The sequence below is a fragment of the Ziziphus jujuba genome, chromosome 4, assembly GCF_031755915.1.
Source record: "Ziziphus jujuba cultivar Dongzao chromosome 4, ASM3175591v1".
NCBI lineage: Eukaryota > Viridiplantae > Streptophyta > Magnoliopsida > Rosales > Rhamnaceae > Ziziphus > Ziziphus jujuba.
The window spans coordinates 22,012,317-22,035,018 of NC_083382.1; positions in this window are offsets into that span (position 1 = coordinate 22,012,317).

Below are 22,702 nucleotides of genomic sequence, written 5' to 3' on the forward strand. Positions count from 1 at the left end.
ATAAAGTGGAAGCAACCACTTATATTCAATCAAGAATTCCTTCCATGGATCAAACTGAACTTGATGTTGTCAAGGATGATGAAAATGATGATCCGGCCAATGAATACTATGTTCGCAAAAAAGGTACAAAAACAATTTTTGAACTTTATTAATGAGCATGCATGGCAACATCTTGTCTAACAACATACAACGAAGCTGCACAACACAAGGAATGGCAAGCTACAATGAAGGAGGAGCTCTACATGCTAGAAAAGAACAAAACATGGAGTTTGGTGCTGAGACCTAGTGATGGGCATGTTATAGGTGTTAAATGGGTTTTAAGAACCATACTAAACCCTGATGGAACCTTAAACAAACACAAAGAAAAACTGGTTATGAAAGGATATGTTCAACAACATGGAGTAGACTACATGGAGACCTTTGCACCAGTGACAAGACATGAAACTGTTCGGTTACTTTTAGCATATGTAGCCAATAATTCTTGGACAATATACCATTTGGATGTGTAATTAGCATTTTTAAATGGTATATTAGAAGAAGAAGTCTATATTGAGCAACCTAATGGCTTTTTCAAAGAAGGAAAGGAGGAGAATGTGTACAAGCTTCATAAAGTTCTGTATGAGCTCAAACAAGCTCCAAAAGCCTGGTATGGAAGAATTGATGATTTTCTAACTCATGAATGCTTTTCAAGAAATGAAAATGAGCCTACCCTCTACATCAAAGCCAACCCACTGAAAATAAAATGGAGATCTCTTTATGTTGATGACTTGCTCATAACAGGTTACAATACCGAAGCCATCCAAAAATTCAAAAACAAATTGCCGCAAACCTTTGAAATGTCCAATCTTGGCTTAATGAATTACTTCTTAGGTTTGGAGATCAAGCAAACAAATAAAGGTATATTTGTATCTCCACAAATATATGTTTTAAATTTACTTGATAAGTTTCAATTAGAAAATGCCAAGTTTGTTGAAACACCAATGATTCAAAATGCTAAGTTTGAACTCAATGATGGATATGAAAAAGTGAATGGTTCGATTTATAGAAGTTTGATTGGAATCTTGCTTTATTTATGCGCATCAAGACTTGATATCATGTATGCTATAAGTGCATTATTAAGGTTCATGAGTGCTCCATCTTATAACCATTACCAAGCTGCAAAGAGAGTTCTAAGGTATGTGAAAGGCACTGGCAAGTATGGAATTCTATACAAGCATGGCATAACTTGTGAGCTAGTTGGCTATTATGATAGTGATTGGGTAGGTAGCTTGGAAGACATAAAAAGTAGCTTTGGCTACTTATTCATGGTTGATTAAAGTCCATTTTCTTAGAGTTCACATAAGGAACCATAGCTCAATCAACAGTAGAAGCCGAATACATTTCAGCGGCAGCAGCATCAAACTAAGTAATTTGGCTAAGGAAATTGCTTAATGACTTAGGTTGCAAACAAACAAATGCGACCACCATTTATTGTTACAATACTTTAGCCATTGCCATTACTAAAATTCAATACAACAAAAAAGAACAAAAAAAATCCTTGAGAAGTACCATAGCATCAAAAAGACACCATGTATTTTGTTTGTAGTTTGTTGAAGCCAAATTTTGAATAATCTAGGCTAGTTAAGTTGGTGCAAAAAGACACCAAAAATGTACCAAATTTTGGGTACTAGATCCATAAAACGTTAACTTCCATGGCATTAAAGATATACAAGCTATCTCTAATAAGTCACATCCATCTTCTATCTTAAGCCATGGATGGCTGGTAAAAAAAATTAGCTAAATCTTGACTTTTCACAACTCTTTACGCTACATACTGAATTGAAAATTCAGACAGGCTAATAGTCTATTTACCAATTCTTCCTCTCAATATCAATCTAGATAGCATGCATTTGATAATATTAGTCTTAGAAACAATGAAGACCATTGTTGGTAGCATATAGTGTCTCAACTTTGTAGCTGCAACATATAATGCTAAGCAAGACTTTTCAATAACTGAATATGACAACTTATTGGCCATGAGAATGCAACTCAAATAATAAATGGCATGTTCTTTTCCTACTTCATTATCTTGGCCCACCAAACACCCAATTGAACCTTCATCCATTGAAATGTATAGCTTAAGTGGTATATTCTTCCTAGGAAGCATTAGAACTGGAGTTTTAGTTAGGTATTGATGAGAACCCACCTACACCCATACAAACTACTACTCGCTGGGGTGTCAATCCTGTGAAATTGAATACAGGGCCAATTACTATAGCACAAGCTAAGTGATTTAAGAATAATCTGGTTATCTTCATACAAGATGTGATTAAATCTCAAGAACGCATGGTTATACCCGAAGATTCTAAGTCCGTGCTAAGCATCCAGGTTGTGAAGGCAGAAATGGACCAGAGAATCTGTTTTGGTGCATCTATGGACTCTTGGCAGTAAGGGATGGGTTTGTTAGCATTTGAATGTGATTAAGTTCACCAAGGGATCATGGAATCATGCCAAGGTAGAAGCAAAGCTGTCTAAGAACAACATTTGTGCACACACTTCAATTTAGGCCGAAATGAGCATAATTGGCTCTGGGAAGGAGATAGCTTGTAATCCAAGCAAGCTTTGGTCATTCCAATCAATGGCAACATGTGGGAACTAGTTCTAATCCTATTTAGCATCCTACATGGCATAATGGATCTAATTTGGAGTCTAAATTAGCTAGTGATTGGATAAAGATAGTTTATTTGGAAAACTAGTCAACTACTTTCCATCATGTACAAGGATGAAGATCAAGTGCAAAGGGAAAACATCTTCCATACTAGGTGTGACATTCAAGGAAATATTTGTAGTATGATTATTGATAGTGGAAATTATGCCAATGTTATTAATAATGTTGTGGTGGAAAAATTAGGTTTATCAAGGATCAAACATCCCGACCCATATAGACTTCAATGGCTTAATGATAGTGGCGAGACGAAGGTAAATAAACAAGCAAAGGTAAAGTTTAGTATTAATAATTATGTGGATATGGTCTTGTGTGATGTTGTACCTATGCATGCTAGTCATATTTTGTTGGAAAAACCATGGCAATTTGAGGATACTATACATTATAGTTGAGAAAATGCCATTGTATTTCGATTTAAAGGGGAAAAAAATTAAGCTTGAGCCCTTGACATCAAAAGAAGTATTTAGAGATCAATTACGAATACAACAAAAGAGGGAGGCCGAACTGCAAAGGGAGAAATCTAGCATGCCACACACTACTTCAACTATTATCTAAGAAGGTGAGGCTGAACAACATCACCAAGGTAAGTTTTTTAAACCCGAGAGTGAGAAGAAAAAGAGAGAGAAAGCCAAGAGTGATAACAAGAGATAGGAAGCCAAGAGTAATAAAGAGAAAGAGAGGAAAGAGAAGAAAAAAAAATTATCATAGTGAATGTGAGGTTAAAAAGGCATTTTTAGGTAATAAATCTATGCTGGTCATGATTTATAAAGATGCTTATTTAAATCATCTAACTAACCTTGAAGAGCTTGTGTTGCCAAGTTCTATATCTTCCTTTTTACAGGAATTTGATGATGTCTTTCCGAAAGAGATTCCTAGTGGTTTACCACCTATTCGAGGGATTGAACATCAAATACATTTTATTCCAGGAGCTGCAATTTCTAATAGGCCTGCATGTAGAAGTAATCTTGAGGAGACAAAGAAACTACAAAGCCAGGTAAATGAATTGCTTGAAAAGGGATACATTAGAGAAAGCATGAGTCCATGTGCTGTCCCTATTTTGTTAGTACCTAAGAAATATGGTTGTTGGAAAATGTGTGTAGATTGTAGGGTCATTAATAATATAACCATTAGGTATAAGCATCCTATTCCTAGATTAGATGATATGCTTGATGAATTATATGGTGCGTGCATGTTTTCAAAGATTGATCTTAGGAATGGGTATCATCAAATTAGAATGAAAAAGGAAGATGAGTGGAAAACCGCATTTAAAACTAAGTATGGTTTGTATGAGTGGTTAGTAATGTATTTTGGTTTAACTAATGTGCCTAGCAATTTCATGAGGCTAATGAATCATGTCATGCATCTATTCATTGGAAAATTTATGGTTGTTTACTTTGATGATATTCTTGTATATAGCTGAAATTTAGATAATCATATAGGACATCTTAGGTTAGTTTTAGGAGAACTTAGGAAGGAAAGATTATTTGCTAACATTAAAAAGTGTGATTTTCACTAAAATGAGCTTTTATTTCTAGGATTTGTTGTAAATGCTGCGGGGATTAAAGTTGACCAATCAAAGGTCAAAGCCATTCAAGAGTGGTTGAAGGTTGTACGGGAGATTTGTCGAAGATTTTAGTACCATTGTAGTATGTTTGATCGAAATTGTCAAGAAGAATGTTGGATTTCAATGGGGAGAAACACAAGAGAAGTCTTTTAATTTGTTGAAAGAAAAATTAACTAATGGTCCTTTATTGGTTTTACCAACTCTTTCTAAAACTTTTGAAATTGAATGTGATGCTTCAGGGGTAGGTATTGGAGCTGTGTTGATGTAAGAAGGAAGACCGATAGCATACTTTAGTGAGAAGTTGAATGGAGTGGTATTAGGTTATCCAACCTATGACAAAGAGATGTATGCTTTAATTCGAGCTTTGGAGACATGCCAACATTACTTGATGCCAAAGGAATTTGTGATTCACACGGATCATGAATTTTTGAAGCACATCAAAGGCCAAGAAAAGCTTAATCGAAGGCATGGAAGGTGGATTGAGTTCATCAAGAATTCTTCTTATGTCATTCGCTACAAGAAAGGTAAAGAAAACGTGGTAGCTGATGCTTTATCCCGAAGGTATGTTTTGTTTTTAACCTTAGATGCCAGATCGCTTGGTTTTAAACAATTAAAAGAAATTCATGAGCATGATAGCAACTTTGGTGAAATATATAGAAATTATGCTGAACATGGCTATAATAAATTCTATATCTTTGAGGGGTATTTGTTTCAGGAAAGTCAACTTTGTGTACCTAATTGTAACATTAAGGAATTACCCTTTAGGGAAGGTCACGTGGGGGCTTATGGGACACTTTAGTGTTGCAAAGACTTTGTCAATATTATAAGAACATTTTTGTTGGCCAAATATGAGGAGAGATGTAGAGAGGACATTTGAAAGGTGTATTAGGTGTCGAAAAACAAAGTCCAAGTTGAAACCACATGGCTTGTACATGCCTTTACCTATTCCTTCTCATCCGTGGGTTGATTTGTCTATGGATTGTGTACTTGGTTTACCTAAGTCTAGGATGGGTAAAAACTCAATTTTTGTGGTTGTTGATAGGCTTTCTAAGATGGCACACTTTGTTGAATGTAATAAAACTGATGATGCATCTCATGTAGCTAATTTGTTTTTTAAGGATGTGGTGAGACTTCATAGTATGCCTAAGACAATTGTTTCAGATAGGGATGCTAAATTCTTAAGCTATTTTTGGAAAACATTATGGACTGAATTAGGTATTAAACTTTTATTTTCTACTATTTATCATCCATAAACTGATGGTCAAACTAAAGTAGTGAATAGAATTTTATCTGCATTGTTAATAGCATTAATTAGTATAAATCTGAGGACATGGGAAGCATGTTTGCCACATGCTGAGTTTGCTTATAATAGAACAATACATTTTGCTCTAAATATTCTCCATTTGAAATTGTTTATGATTTTAATTCTTTAACTCCATTAGATTTAACACCTTTGCCTCTAAGTGAATGTGCTAATCTAGGTTGAAAACAAAAAGTTGAATTTGTTAAGCAAATTCATGAGAAGACTAAAGCAAACATTGAAAGGATGATGGAGCAATATGCTAAGGTTGTGTTTAAATCGAGAGATTGGGTTTGGTTGCACTTAAGAAAAGAGGTGTTTCCTGAACAATGCAAGTTACAGCTTATGCTTAGAGGAGATGGACCTTTTCAAGTTTTGGAGAGGGTTAATAGATATGCCTACAAGCTTGATTTGTAGGTGAGTATAATGTGTGTTCTACCTTTAATGTTGCTAATTTATCTTCATTTTCCGTAGGTGATGACCTTGATTTGAGGACAAATCACTTTCAAGAGGAGGGGAATGATGAGAACCTGCCTATACCCATACAAACTGCTACTTGTGGAGGTGCTGATATTGTGCAATTAAAGACGGGGCCAATTACTAGAGCACAATCTAAGAGATTTAAGGATAATCTAGTTAGCTTCATACAAGGTATGAATCTCAAGAAGGCATGGTTATACACGTAGATTCTAAGCCCATGCTGAGCATCCAAGTTGTGAAGGCAGAAATGGACTTGGGAAGCTATTGTGGTGCATCTATGGACTTCAGGCAGCAAAGGATAGGTTTGTTAGCTTATGAACATGCTTAAGCTCACCAAGAGATCATGGAATCATGCCAAGGAAGAAGCAAAGCTTTTGAAGAACAGTATTTCCGCACACACTTCGATTTTGGCTGAAATGAGCATAATTGGCGTTGTGAAGGAGATAACTTGTAATCCTAGCAAGCTTTGGTCATTCCAATGAATTGCAATGTGTAGGAACCAGTTTTAATCCTATTTGGAATCCTACATGGCATAATAAAGTTGATTTGGAGTCTAAGTTAGCTGGTGATTGGACAAATATAGCTTATTTGGAAAACTAGTCAACCACTTTCCAAATTTGAAATTTGACTTTTATTTTAAGAAATAGTCTTTTATTTTTTTATTTAATTATTTTCTGGACAAATTAATGTAGGAAGGTTGATATTTTATTATTTTTATTGTAAATTAATTAATTCCTATTTCAAAATTAAGGAATTAATTAATACAAATTATATTAGGAAAGATACCTAAAATTCGGCCACATCCTAATATTTCCCTATTGGCTGTTTTTAACCTAATTTATAACTCAAACCTATTTAAGGGTTTATTTTTCAATGGAATGGACACTGCAGTATTATTCAAAAAATTTATTTTTTAGAATAATTTTCTTTGTTCTATTTGAACACCTAAATACTAAATAATGATAGAGTGTTTTAGTTTGACTTATCAATAGGATATCCATAACCTATTGAGGCGTCTTCATTATATACCAAGGTTTCTAATTATAAGTTGACTAAGGATCAAGGTGACCATTGGAATCTGAATATAATTTTCATCTAGGTTAGTATAATATCGATTTAGGAGCAAGTCGATCTAGGTACGTATCAAATATTCCTTGATTCTATCAAATGCTTTTTGATGATGATTTTCCCACTTGAATTTCTCCTTGCCTTTAAGTTTTTACAATGCTAAAAATGGTTGAATATTCCTAAATGTAATGGATATAATCTTTCTCAAGAAATAGGTTTTCCCAATGAGATTTTGAAACACTTTCTCATTCTTAGATGGTTGTGCCTTTATGATAGCTCAAGTATTATTCTCATCAATCTTAATCCCTCTTTAGTGAACCAAAATTTCAGAAATTTCCAACCGAAATATAAAAGGCACACTTTTAGGGATTCATCTTCCAATTATGCATTTTTATTCTCTCAAAACCTTTTCAAAGGTCAGCCTTATGATTCGAGCGCTGATCAGTTTTAACCACCACATCATCTATATAAACGTCCATCTTATGGCCTGTCAAATTATAGAATATAGCAGTCATGGGTCCTTGATATGTAGCCCCTGTATTTTTTATGTCAAATGGCATAATAACCTGCTAAAAGTTTCCAATTTCCCCCAAACACCTAAATGCAGTCTTCTAAACATCTTTCGAACATCCACCCTTTAATGAAATAATTTGTTTTGCCACACTATCTACCAATAAGTCAACCACAAGCATTGGATATTCATCATTGGAAGTAGACATATTTAAATCCCTAAAATCTATATATACTCACATTTTTCCATTCTTCTTGATCACATGAACAACATTTAATTACCATTCCACATATCTAGAAATCCTAACAAGTCCGACATTAATCAGTCTCTCAACATCATCTTTTACCTTGAAAGTAACTTCAATCGACATTCTTCTTAGAGGTTCCTTGTATGGCTTAAATCCTTCCTTTAAAGGTAAACAATTCTCTACAAACTTTCTATCAAGATTTGACATTGCACGGTAACTCCGAGAAAAACAAATCTTTGAATTCCTTGAGCAAATCAATAATTTTGGCTCGAAGTTTTGAATATAATAAATCACTCATAAAAGTTAGCTTGGGATCTTCTTCCATTCCTAAGTTAACTTCAATCAAATGATCCTATACATCTGCCTTAAAATCATCCAACTTAGATGGTGTCATCCAACTTAGATGGTGCAAAACAAGGATCTTTAAACTCAATCTCTTTATTATCCTTTGTATCATTTTCCATAATACATTAGGCCCATCTTATGGCTGAATCTTTTCTTCCAACTTCTTCTCAGATAAGTAAGCCACTAACTTTTGAATGATGCCTTGAATAGCCTCCATCCTCTTTTCTTCCATGGATTCACTTGTCATTGATATCTTCTACTTTTAGTTTGGACATTTGTATGGCCATAGGTTAGACCATGTGTTCACAATCATTTTCAATGTTTTTGAAATCTTCGAAGTCATAATTCCTATTGGTCAGCTGAAGTTATTGTTCCCATAAAATTCAATAAAGTTAATATCATCTTCATAATATCTAGCCTCAATTGTACTGGTTGTCATAAGAAAAGGCTTATTGTTATCCTTTACTACCTCAACTTCTTCACCATTCCAAAACAATAGAGCCTGATATAAGGATGAAGCAATGCATAGGCTTGAATGTATCCAATCCTGTCCAGAAGATTGTATTATACTGGGATTTAAAGTATATCATAAAAAATGCAGCCATAATATACTTGCCCCCTATAATGACTTCAATTGGAAGAACTCCTTTATATTTCATTGTTTCCTCAACAAAGTTACTCATTATGACCCTCTATTGGGATAAGATCTTGATCAACCTTGTTTGATTTAGGGAGCATAAAAGTTGGCAAGATGTACCTTAGGTCCTTTGTCTATCAAAACTCTATTTACTAGTTTTCCATCAAAATAGGCAGAAATGTGCAATGGCTTGAGATATTGAGACATATTTTTGATCATTTTCACATATATAATCTTCTTTAGCCATTCTTTAGCAGCTTCCAATTTTGATGGTTTTTCTACTATAATAAATTCAAGACTGATTCCCCTAATGTTAACTACATCTCTTTTCATCATACATGGTTGATTGGGATAAATTTAATAAAGTGCAGAAGGACCAATATGAAATTGCATTCCATTTGGTCTAGAGATACAAATTTGATTATCAATTTTCTGTCAATTGAGGTCACCATCATCCAATTGATCCTTTTTGACATCCTTACCACTTTGAACCATTTTTCTACTTGGTTTATTAGCCTTGGGTTTCTTTGCTTTGGGATGCCATTCCACCTTCTTGTTATTGGAAGATTCATCTTTGTTCATTATCCTCACTCGCTTCTTTATCTGAACAACCTCAAATTTAGGTTTGTCAAGGAATTCACTATCTTTGATGTTTCTAGGTTTGAATCAAAGCTAAGATTTCCTTACCTTCCTTCTCTAGTTGTCTTCTTCTTTATCCAAACTCTTAGCTTTACCAATTTGCCTTTGTAGCTTTCTCCTTTGTGCTCTAGTAAGAGGTTGATAAGTCTTGTTTTTAACCTAGCACCATCGACTTACCTTAGTTGTTGGTGACCTAAATCTTATCGGTTTCTCAATATGTTGAGAAACTATCCTATTCTGTCCATCTCTTGAAAGAATCACTTTGATGTTGAAATTGGCTTTATTCTCTTGATGTTGTTTCATTATCCATGTACTCTCAACTTTTGGCCCAAGCCTCTGAAAGACTAATCTTGGACTATGTGGCTCATAATTCTATGGTGAAGACTTGAAAATACCTAAGTCTTTCTTCTCTGTCTCCTTGAGATGAACCTTTTCCTCAACATCGATCTCATGTGTGCATCTTGCACACGAAGATTTATTATGAGATTTAACCTTTTCATATGAACCTTTATCAACTCCCTTAGCCTTGTAGTCCATTTTGTAACCTTTTCTGATTGATGTTTGCCCTAAATCTACCTTAACTCGAGGATAAATCAACTTCAATATATCTGCTGCTATCATATTCACCCTCAATTGTTGGGAATAGATTTCTGTCCACACCTATCACCTCCTTGCCTTTCTCAAGAAACTTTAATGTTCCTTTCTCAATTAGTCCTTGAATGGCATTGTAGAATAAGACACAATTAGTAGTCATATAGGTCCACCTGTTGTGTCATTTGTAATAGGTTTATTCTTAATTTCTTCAATAGGAGGAGTAACATGTTCATCAAATAACTGAATCATTTGATCAGCTAACAAAAAATCAAAAATTTGGTTGGCCTTAGAATTATCAAAAGAGTACCTCTTCTCTAGCTTGAGCCTTTTTTTTGTTTTCTTTTTTGTTTTTTTTTTTTTTTTTGCGCATCAAACGTGAACTAAGGAACCTTTAAGGTTTTTATTGATCTCACAAAGCTTTGCAAGTATATGGTCTAGTAGCCACCACCTTGGTTACATTCTCTTTAACCATTTCTTCTTCACCCACTTAATCATTTGTGCCAACCATGTGAATTTCAATGTTGGCATCCTTGTAATAAAATCTCCTTGAAGAATTCTTCCTCTAGATTTCTTCCTTCAAAATTTTCTCGTACTTAGTTGCACATGATACTAGCTCAGAAAGATCTGTAAACTCCATTCCTTCAAATTTCTTATTAAGCTTGTAGTTTAAATAGCTCTAAGCTATCTTCACAAAATCACATTCAGGAATATAAAGATGACACCTATTATTGATCTTTTGAATCTGGATATAAAATTTTCAATCAACTTTCCCTATATTTGATGCAAACGAAAGAGATCAATCATAGAGACATCATGTTCAATCTTATAGAATTGTTCATGAAACTTTTGCTCCATCTCTTGCCAATTTTGAATGGATCTTGGTTGAAGATTGATGTATCATGAAAGTGCTAAACTAGTCAAAGAATTGGAGAAACATTTAAGTTTGAAGATATTATTGATCCCATACTTTCCAAATTGGTCGTGAATTGGCCTATGTGTTCGATAGCATATTGATTTTCTTTACCTGAAAGAAAAGAGTGAAATTAAGGCATTTGTAATGTCTAGGAAATTCCATATAGTCAACAAAGTCTAGATATGGCTTCCTTTAAGATGGTCAGCCTATCCATCTGAAAGTTGGGGTGATGATTTCTTCAACCAAATTTCAACAACATCTCGATCTAAACCTTGGCCTTAGCCTTGTCCATTATGCCCCCTAGGTTAATTCCTCTACCGACCAAGATTAACTACAGCTTGATGGTCACAGCTCCAATTTTGGCTTTATTGTTCAACATACATGCCTTGACAACTCATGTATTGACATATCAAGTCCATGAAAGCCTTCTACCTCATCATGTCCTATCTAATGTTCTCAACCAGCATGTGGAGTCTTATCTCCAAGTGATGTCCCAAAAGTTTGATCTTTGTAACAATGCTTAGTATGATACGAACCCAGGATGACCTATGCCTAAACCCATATTATATTAGTCCGGATCTAATTATGTTCAAGTTCTAATGGTCACATTGACCCCTAACCAACCTGTAATTAGAAACCTTAGTATAATGAAAACGCCACAATAGGTGATGGATTTTCTATTAATAAGTCAAACTAAAACACTCACTCACTAATGGTATTTTAGGTGTTCAAAGAGAACAAAGAGAATTCAATCTCACAAATAAATTTCTATATATTATTAATGGTGTGCTCGTCCTAAAAAACAAGCTCTTAAATAGGCTAGAAAAGTTACAAAATAAAACCCTAGAAACTAAGACAAAACCAGCCAGCATTAGGAAACTAAAGTGTTGGCTGAAATTTGCATCCTTTTCTAATCTTAATTTGATTAATCAATTCCTTTATTTGAATTAGGAATTAATTAATTTACAATCAAAAATAATAAAATTCCAACTTTCCTAAAGTTATTTGTCCAGTAAATAAACAAATAAAAACCAAAAGTAAAGGTAATTTCTGATACGTACCAAGGACGACATGCGCCAAAACCCGTATTATATTAACTCGGATCTAATTATGTTCAAGTTCTAATGGTCATCTTAAACCCTAATCAACCTGTGATTACAAACCTTGGTATAATGAAGATGCCACAATAGGTGATGGATATCCTATTGATAAGTCAAACTAAAACACTCATCCATTAATGGTGTTTTAGGTGGTCAAAAAGAACAAAGAGAGTTCAATCTCACAAATAATTTTCTATATGAATAATGTACAGAATATTATTAATAGAAAGCCCTTAAATAGGCTAAAATGTTACAAATAAAACCCTAATTATCTAGGTAAAACTGGCCACCAACAAATAGGAAACCTAGCTTGGTCGAAATTCACCTCCTTTCCTAATCTAATTTAGATTAATTAATTCCTTTATTTTGAATTAAGAATTAATTAATTTACAATGAAAATAATAACGTAATAACTTTCCTAAGTTGATTTTTCCAGCAAATAAATAAATAGAAACCAAATAAAAGACTAACTTCCTAAACCAAAAAGTCAAAATCAAATTAGGAAACTAGTTAACTAGTTTGACTACTAATGTATCTTTAACCAAACTCTAGCTTTTTTGGCCTCCAAATCAGCTTTCATATGCCATGTAGAATGCCAAATATGGTTAATAATGATTCCCACATGTTGCCCCTTGATTGGAATAAGTCAAACAAGAAGAAAAGTCAAAGTCAGCAGCTAAACAGCACATGTTTGGCCAAATTGGGATGTTGTCCATATAAGTCCTTTTTAGATGCTTTTGATTCTGTCTTGGCTGGATTCCATGTCCTCTTAATGATATTCATGGATTTCATGAAGTTTTAGAACCATTCTTTGCTGCCTAAAGTCCAAATTTGCACGAAAATATTTACCGGATCCGAATCGGCTTCCACCACTCGGATGCTCAGAACATGCTTTGTATCTTCAGGAATGGACAAGCTCTTTTGAGTCTTAACTACTCCCTATATAAATGATCCCAGGTTGTCCTTAAACCTCTTGACTTGAGCTCTAGTGATTGGCCCGGTCTTCATCTATATCGGGCAGCACCTTAATGGGTTGTCGGTTGTATGGGCTCGGGCGGGCGGATTCTCATCATTCCCTTCCTCTTGAAAAGGATTTGTCCTCAAATCAAGATCATCACCTGCAGCAAAAGGAGATGAATCAGCAACATTAAATGTGGCACTAACATTGTACTCACCTATTGAATGAAATTTGTAGGCATTCTCGTTAATCCGCTTCAAAACTTAAAAAAGTCCATCCACATGCAGCATACGCTTTGACTTTTTTTGTTTTTGAAACCTCTCCTTTCATAAGTGCAACCAAACCAAGTCTCTTGGATCAAACACTATCACAACAAAATCTAGAAATACATACTCATTATGGAAAAAAATTACACTTTTAAAGTTAGCAACTAATTTCTTTTAAATATTCAAAAATCCCCTAAGTAAAGCTCTCAACAATGCAGAAAAATTCTATACAACAGAAGCATCTTTAAAAATCATAACCTCACCCAAGCTTAGAAAAAAATTCTTTTTCTTCTTTTCTTTTTTCTCTCTTTCCTTCCCCTCACGGATTAAATGGGTTTTACATCACTCTCGGCTTTTGCACCAAATTTCTCACTCTTGGGTTTATTATAATTTTTCCACTCAACCTGGGTTTTAGAGGACTTATCTTGGACAGGAAGCTCACCTTTTCACTATTGGATGGATGGTAAAACCATTGGTGCCATACTAGTATTCTATTTGAGCCTCTTGGCTTCCCCTCTTTGTTGCATTTATAATTGGTCTCAAAAAACTTCCTTTCGAGTCAATGGCTCCAGCTTAACCATCTTGCCTTTAAACTTAAAAACAATGGAGTTCTCTCTCCCATAATGTATGACATCTTTGTCAAATTGCCATGGTCTTCCCAACAATATATGACCAACATGCATAGGCACAACATCACACAACACAACATCCACATATTTATCTATGCTGAATTTTACTTTGGCATGTTTGTTTACTTTCATCTCTCCACTATCATTAAGCCATTATAATCTATATGATTCTAGATTCTAGATGTTTAATAGTTGTTAAGCCTAATTTATCAACTACCATGCTACTAATTACACTTGCATAACTTCCACTCTCTATAATCATACTGCATATGTTACCTTGAATTTCATATCGGGTGTGAAAGATGTCCTCTCTTTGAACTTAATCCTCATCTTTGTATGTAGTAATGACACTCCTTGCAACTCAAATTAGCCCTTGAAGGTTGGAGTGTTTCGGATTCCTCATGCTCATCCTCTCCAAGTTCTTCGTCATCCAATTCGGCCTCTCCCCCACTTTCCTCACTTTCAGATTCTAGTTCATCATTACCTTCCAGTACCATGATCCTCTATTTTGAGAATTGATTGGCAATGTATCCTCATCCATAGCACATAAAACACACAATTTCATGAGTTCTATAAGGTTTAGGATCAGATTTACCTTCATTTTTGTGTGCTTGGACAGATTCGGTTTTGTACTCCCTTTTTGGCCGAATGGTGCTTTCTTCTCCAAGTTTCAGCTTTTGTCTTGCTTCAAAAGTGGGATTACTTCTCCAAGCACTTGGATTTGACCTCCCACTGCTTGAAACTCCTCCAAACCATGAGCTTGTACCCCTCTTCTCGAATTGATGCTCTAATTTAATAGCCACATGCAACATCTCCTCCAATTCCACATATTGTTGTAATTCTAATTGATTGACTATTTCACGATTCAAACCACCAAGAAACCTTACCATGGTTGCTTCTCTATCTTCATTCATGCTTAACCTCATCATAACATCTCCATCTCCTTGTAATAATCCTCCACGGACTTATTTCCTTGAGATAAAGATTGAAGTCTTTGATGCAGCAACCTATGATAGTGTGAGGATGCAGCTTCCTCATGGCTCCTTTCTGATATGATTCCGCTTGAGCCCGCTTAACCGATAACCCGCTGGGGTGCTGACCCGACATGGATGAAGACTAGGCTAATCACAAGAGCTCAAATTAAGAGATTTAAGGACAACCTAGGAGCATTTGTACAGGGGATAATCAATCTCAACAGAGCTTGTCCATACTTGAAGATACAAAGCCTATTCTAAGCATCCAAGTGGTGGAAGCCAATACGGACCCAGGTAGCAGTTTTGGTGCAACTATGGACAACGTGTGGGACTTCATATCCAGCTTTTTTGGCATCCTACAAAGCATATTGAAGCTGATTTGGAGCTCAATTTGGTCAAAGATTGGTCAAAGTCAACTTAGCCAAAAAGCTAGTATTATAGTTTTCTAATTTGATTCTACTTTTTGTTTTAGGAAATTACCATTACTTTTTAGTTTTTATTTATTTATTTTCTGGAACAATAAGTTTAGGAAAGTTATTATTTTATTATTTTCATTGTAAATTAATTAATTCCTAATTCAAAATTAAGGAATTAATTAATCCAAATTATATTAGGAAAGGAGTGAGAATTTCGGCCACCATAGGAAACTACTTTGTATGGCCGGTTTTCCCTTTGTTTTTAGGGTTTTATTTCATGGCTTTGTATCCTATTTAAAGGCTTATTTTTCAATAAGAATACAACTTTTATTTGATTGAGAAAATACTTGTGAGATTAATTATCTCTTTGTTCTTTGAGAACACCTAAAACACCATTAGAGAATTGGTTGTTTTAGCTTGACTTATCAATAGGTTTTCCATCCCCTATTGTGGCATCTACATTATACCAAGGTTTCTAACCATAGGTTGGTTAGGGGTTGAGGTCAATTCCATTAGAACTTGAACTTAATTAAGATCCAGGCTAATATAATATGGGTTTAGGAGCAGGTCGTCCTAGGTTCGTATCATTTGGTATTAGAGCCAAATTTTGTTCAGGTTTGATCTATCTTTATTTGCTTTATTTGTTTTTGTGTTATTCTGCAATTTCAGCATTAGGTTAAGGTTGCTTCTATCATCATACACGTTATGCATCTTAAAAAAATAAAAATAAAAATAAAAAAATTCATTCCTAGTTGAATTAGGATTTCCTAGTTTTATCGTATTTTTGTTTCCTAATTTGTTGGTTGTTTTTCATCATTGTTCTTGTTAAATTTGGTTTTTGTTGATTTTTCTTTGCTTTTTTAGTCTTAAATATTTACATGCATATATTAAAAAAAAAAAAGAGAGAGAGAGAGAAGGGTTTATGGCAACATATTAAAAAACAAAAAAAAAACTGCACTTTTGTTTTTGTCGGAGACCACAGGTTTGGTGGATTTTTGGTGTGGAATTGCAATTTTTAGTGTTGATCTTTGCTACAGCAGTTGTTTTATGTTCTGTGAGTGAAAAAAAAAAACAGAAAAGAAGAAAGCCAAATATTAAATATATATATATATATATATATATCGGTTTGTTGAAAATTGGTGTTGAAGTTTGTTGCTGGAAATTTCTTGTAACTGCTGCTGTGTTGATTATTTATTCCATATTTGGAGTTTCTGGAGAGTTGTTTTTGCTGCTGGATATTTGAGTTTGAGTGCTAAATTATTTGGATTAAAATTAGTTAAAGGATTTGAAACAAAACTTGAATTACAAGAACAACAACCAACACTTTTCTATATTTTTGTTCTCTTTGATTCTTGTTCGTATTTGAATTTCTTTTTCTAGAATTTTATTCTTGAACTCACAATATATTACCATCTAGTCCAGTTCTTCAAAATTCCAAAGTTTTCTTATTAATTTGCTTTATTTTGTCTAGAAAAACTGAAAATAGGTATTTTCATTCCCTTTGATATTTGTTTATTTTTGCTTACTCTTTTGTTGATAAGTTTAATTAAAACATACTAGTGATCTAATTGCTGTTTTGTGGGTGTTTTAATTATAACTTTGAGATAATTCATTGAGTGGAAAAAGGCAAGAGTGTGTGAGCTTAAAAGAGGGTAAAAGCCGAAACTAGTGTGCAAACAAGAGTGTCGAGACCTTGTTTGAGTGAAATATGTGAGGGAGTGAATATTGTGAGGATTTATTTTATTTTTACGGTATTTTACTAACATGGCAGATTCTAGAATAAGAAGAGGAGACACACCACTGAGAATTAATGAAGAGGAGTCCGTAGGATTTCATGGTGATCCACGAGCTAGCGGGAGTGGTGAGCAAACGGAATTGAAAGCTGTTTTGGAACAATTACAGCGGGTGAGTGCTCAAGTTAAGCACATGAATCAAAGGATGGGAAGGCTAGAAGTTTCCCAAGGATTACCGAACACAAGAAATAGGCAAGATTTCCATGAATGTCGAGGTCAAGGACGAGGAGGCTGTGAGAGACCGAGAGAGGAATTTGAGGAGGAGAATTTCAGTGGAGACTTTAAGGAAGGCATGGACAAAACCTTTGCTGTCCAAGAGAGAGCTGGCCATGGAAGTATAGGAGGGTAGAAATAGATGACAATCTTAGCAATATCAAGATCAACATCCCACCATTCATGGGAAAAAGTGATCATGAAGCATATTTGGAGTGGGAAGAAAAGATGGAGATGATATTCGACTGCCATAATTATTTGGAGGGTAAGAAGGTGAAGTTGTCAGCAACGGAGTTTGTCCATTATGCACTCCAATGGTGGACAAATGAGCAAGGCACACGGAGGAGAGTTGGTGATGATTTGATCACAACATGGCGACAAATGAAAGGAGCCATGAGAAAGCAGTTTGTGCCATCACATTACCATATGTTGCTGCATCAAAGGATTCAATCTTTGTCTCAAGGAAGTAGGTCCATGGAAGATATTACAAAGAGATGGAGATGCTCATGGTGAGGCTGAATATGAATGAGGATAGGGAGGCAACAATGGCGAGATTTCTTGGTGGTTTGAACCGTGACATTGCCAACCAGCTTGAATTGCAACAATACTTGGAGTTAGAGGAGATGTTGGATGTTGCCATTAAGCTTGAGCACCAATTCAAGAGGAGGGGAGTAGGATCATGGCTTGGAAGTGTTTCCAGCAGTGGTAGATTCAATTCAAGTGGCTGCAAAAACAATTCAACTAGTGAAATCAAACCAAAACCGAAAGGTGGAGAAGAAAGTTCAAACTGGCCAAGGAAGGAGACTAGAACCAAATCTGTCCAAGCACCAAAGAATAAGGTAAAATTAGATCCTAAACCTTCTAGAACTCATGATGTTGTGTGTTTTAAGTGCCAGGGAGGAGGACACATCGCTAGCCAATGCCCGAATAGAAGAATCATGGTGTTAAAGGGCAATGACGAGCTAGAATCGGAAAGTGAAGAAAGTGAGGATGAAGCCAAGCAAGAGGAGGAAGACTTGGAGGATGAACCCGAAACCTTGCAAGCATCCAATGCCGAATTAAACTTGCTGTCTAGGAGAGTACTTGCTGCATACAAAGATAAGGATGAAATTCAAAGAAAAAACATCTTCCACACCCGATGCGAAATTCAAGGTAACATATGTAATATGATTATGGATAGTGAAAGTTATGCAAATGTAATTAGTAGCATGGTAGTTGATAAATTAGGCTTAACAACTATTAAACATTCAAAACCATATAGATTACAATGGCTAAATGATAGTGGTGAGATAAAAGTAAATAAACAAGCTAAAGTAAAATTCAGCATTGATACATATGTGGATGTTGTATTGTGTGATGTTGTTCCTATGCATGCTAGTCATATTTTATTAGGGAGGCCATGGGGATTTGATAAGAATGCCACACACTATGGGAGAGAGAATTCCATTGTATTTAAATTTAATGGGAAAAAGGTCAACCTGGAGCCATTAACTCCAAAGGAGGTATTTAGAGACCAACTTCAAATGCAACAAAGGAGGGAAGCTGAGAAGCTCAAAGAAAAGGCTAGTACGGCACCAATGGTTACACCACCTACCCATGAGGTCAAGACCGAACTTGCTGTCCAAGGTAAGTATTCTAAACTCAATGATGAGGGGAAAGACAAAGACAAAATCGAAATAGAGAAATTAAGAGAACAAGCTGGAAGTGATGATAAAAAGAGTGTGTCCGAAAGAGAGAAAGGAAAAGAAAGAAAAGAAAGAAAAAGTAAACAAAAATTTTTGAGTTTTGGGTATGTTAATAAGGCTATCCTGGGTAAGAAACCATTGCTGGTTATGAATTATAAAGACATTAATTTAAAAATGCTTCTCTTGTATAGAACTTTATCTGCATTATCCAAAGCTTTACTTAGTGGAAATTTGAAAATTTGTGAGATATTATTTGCTAATATTAAAAAGTGTGATGAACTTGTATTTCTAGTACTTGTTGTGATAGTGTTTGACACAGGAGAATTGGTTTGGCTGCACTCAAGAAATAAGAGGTTCCCCGAACAAAAAAAGTCCAAGCATATGCCGCATGTGGACGGATCTTTCAAGTTTTTGAGCCAAATAACAAGAATGCCTACAAGCTTGATTTACTGGGTGAGTATAACATGAGTGCTGCATTTAATGTTGCTGATTTAACTCCTTTTTCTGCAGGTGATAATCTTGATTTGAGGACAAATCCTTTTCAAGAGGAGGGGAATGATGTGATTCCGCCCGAGCCCTCTCAACCGATAACCCACTAGGGTGCTGACCCGACACGGATGAAGACTAGGCCAATCTCAAGAGCTCAAATTAAGAGATTTAAGGACAACCTGGGAGCATTTATACAAGGGGTAATCAATCTCAATAGAGCTTGTCCATACTTGAAAATACAAAGCCTATTCTAAGCATCCAAATGGTGGAAGCCAATACGGACCCGGGTAGCAGTTTTGGTGCAAATATGGACAACGGGCAGCATGAAATGGTTCCAACTCTTTATGGATTCAATACATATGTCTAAGAGGATATGGAATCAAGTCAATCCAGTTTCAAAGGCATTCAAAAAGGGGTTGTACGGACAGCTTCAAATTTGGCCTGTTTTTTACTATATTTTGTGCTGGCTTTACTGTATTTTGTTGAGTTGGCTTTTTCTTCCTCTTCCAAGCATGGGCAACGTGTGAGACTTCATATTCAGCTTATTTGGCATCCTACGAAGCATATTGAAGCTGATTTGGAGCTCAATTTGGTCAAAGATTGGTCAAAGTCAACTTAGTCAAAAAGCTAGTATTATAGTTTCCTAATTTGATTCTACTTTTTGTTTTAGGAAATTACCATTACTTTTTAGTTTTTATTTATTTATTTTCTGGAACAATTAGTTTAGGAAAGTTATTATTTTATTATTTTCATTGTAAATTAATTAATTCCTAATTCAAAATAAAGGAATTAATTAATCCAAATTATATTAGGAAAGGAGTGAGAATTTCGGCCACCATAGGAAACTACTTTGTATGGCCGGTTTTCCCTTTGTTTTTAGGGTTTTATTTCATGGCTTTGTAGCCTATTTAAAGGTTTATTTTTTAATAAGAATACAACTTTGATTTGATTGAGAAAATACTTGTGAGATTAATTATCTCTTTGTTCTTTGAAAATACCTAAAACACCATTAGAGAATTGGTTGTTTTAGCTTGACTTATCAATAGGTTTTCCATCCCCTATTGTGGCATCTACATTATACCAAGATTTCTAAGCACAGGTTGGTTAGGGGTTGAGGTCAATTCCATTAGAACTTGAACTTAATTAAGATTCGAGCTAAGGTAATACGGGTTTAGGAGCAGGTCGTCCTAGGTTCTTATCACTTTCATTTGTCGCCATGTAGTGATCAAGTCATCACCTACTCTCCTTCGGGTGTTTTGCTTGTTAGTCCAGCGTTGGAGTGAATAATGGACAAATTCCATTGCTGACAATTTCATCTTCTTAGCCTCCAAATAGTTGTGACAATCGAATATCATGTCCATACGCTCCTCCCACTCCAAATAAGCTTCCAGGCCACTTTTTCTCATGAAAGGTGGAATGTTTACCTTGATATTTCCAAGATCATCATCTGCCTTTTCTATCCTATGCCTCCCATGGCCTAGCCTTTCTTGAACAGCATATGTTTCATCCATTCCTTCCTCGAAATCATCTCCAAAATTTCCTTCTTCATACTCTTCTATAAGTCGTCCACGGCCTCCTCGACCTCAAACTCGACCTCCATGGAACTCTTGCCTCAAATTTAGTCCACCATAAGATGTTTATATTCTATCCATCCTTTGATTTATGTGGTCAAATTCAGCATTCATCCGCTGTAATTGTTCCAGGACAGCCCTCATGTCTGTTTGCTCACCACTCCCCGTAGTTCACCATGGAATCCTACAGATTCTTCTTCATTAATTCTTAGTGGTGGATCTCCTTTCCTCAAACTTGAATCTGCAATGTTAGTATAAATAATGCAAAATAAAATAAATTCTCACCAAAGATCACTCCTTCACGTGTTTTACTCAATCAAGGTTTCGACATTTGTGTTTTCACACTAGTTTTGGCTTTTACCCTCTTTTAAGCTCACATACTCTTGCCTTTTTCCACTCAAAGAATTATCTCAAAGTTCTAATTAAAATACCCACAAAACAACAATTAGATCATAATTATTTTTTAATTAAACTTATCAACAAAACAGTAGCAATAAGCAAGTAATACCGATGAATTTAACAAAACCTAGTTTTCGGCTTTTGTAAGCAAAATAAGGCAAATTAACAAGGAAAATTTCAGAATCAATAAGAACTGGTCCAGATGGTAAGAGATTAAAGATTCAAGAATAAAAATTTAGAAAAAGAATTTCAAACATGAACTAGAATCAATTCAAACAAAATTAAATAATAGTGTTGGTTGTTGTTCTTGTAATTCTAGTTTTGTATCAAATCCTTTAACTAATTTTAATCCAAAGAATTTAAGCACCCAAAATTCAAATATCCAGCAAAAAAATAATTCTCCAGCAACTCCAAATATTGAATAAATAATCAACAAATCAGCAGCTCTAAAACATTTCCAGCAACAAATTTTAACACCAAATTCAACAAACCGAATTTTTTTTTTTATTCGGCTTTTTCTTCTTCTTCTTTTCTTTTTTTTTTTTTTTTGTGTGTTCACTCATAGAACATAATACAACTGCAGTAGCAAGAATAAACACCAAAATTACATTTGCAACACCAAATAATCACCAAACCTATGACAACCACAACAAAATACAAATTTGTAATTTTTTTTTTGGGTAAATTTGTATATGTTGCCGTAAACCCTCTTTTTTTTTTTTTTGTTTAATATATGAATGCAAATATTTAAGACTAAAACAACAAAGAACAATCAACAAAAACCAAAATTAACAAGAACGATGATGAAAACAACCAACAAATTAGGAAACAAAAATACGGTAAAAACTAAGAAACCTAATTCAACTAGGAATGAGATTTTGTTTTTATTTTTTTTAAATATACAGAACATGTATGATGATAGAAGCAACCTTAACCTAATTCTAAATTTATAGATTAACACAAAACAAAATAAAGGAAATAAGATATATCAAACCTGAACAAAATTTGGCTCTGATACCAAATGATATGAACCTAGGAAGATCTACGCCTAAACTCGTATTATATTAGCTCGGATCTAATTTTGTTCAAGTTCTAATGGTCATCTTAACCACTAACCAACCAGTGATTAGAAACCTTGCTATAATGAAGACGCACAATAGGTGATGGATATCCTATTAATTAAGTCAAGCTAAAACACTCATCCATT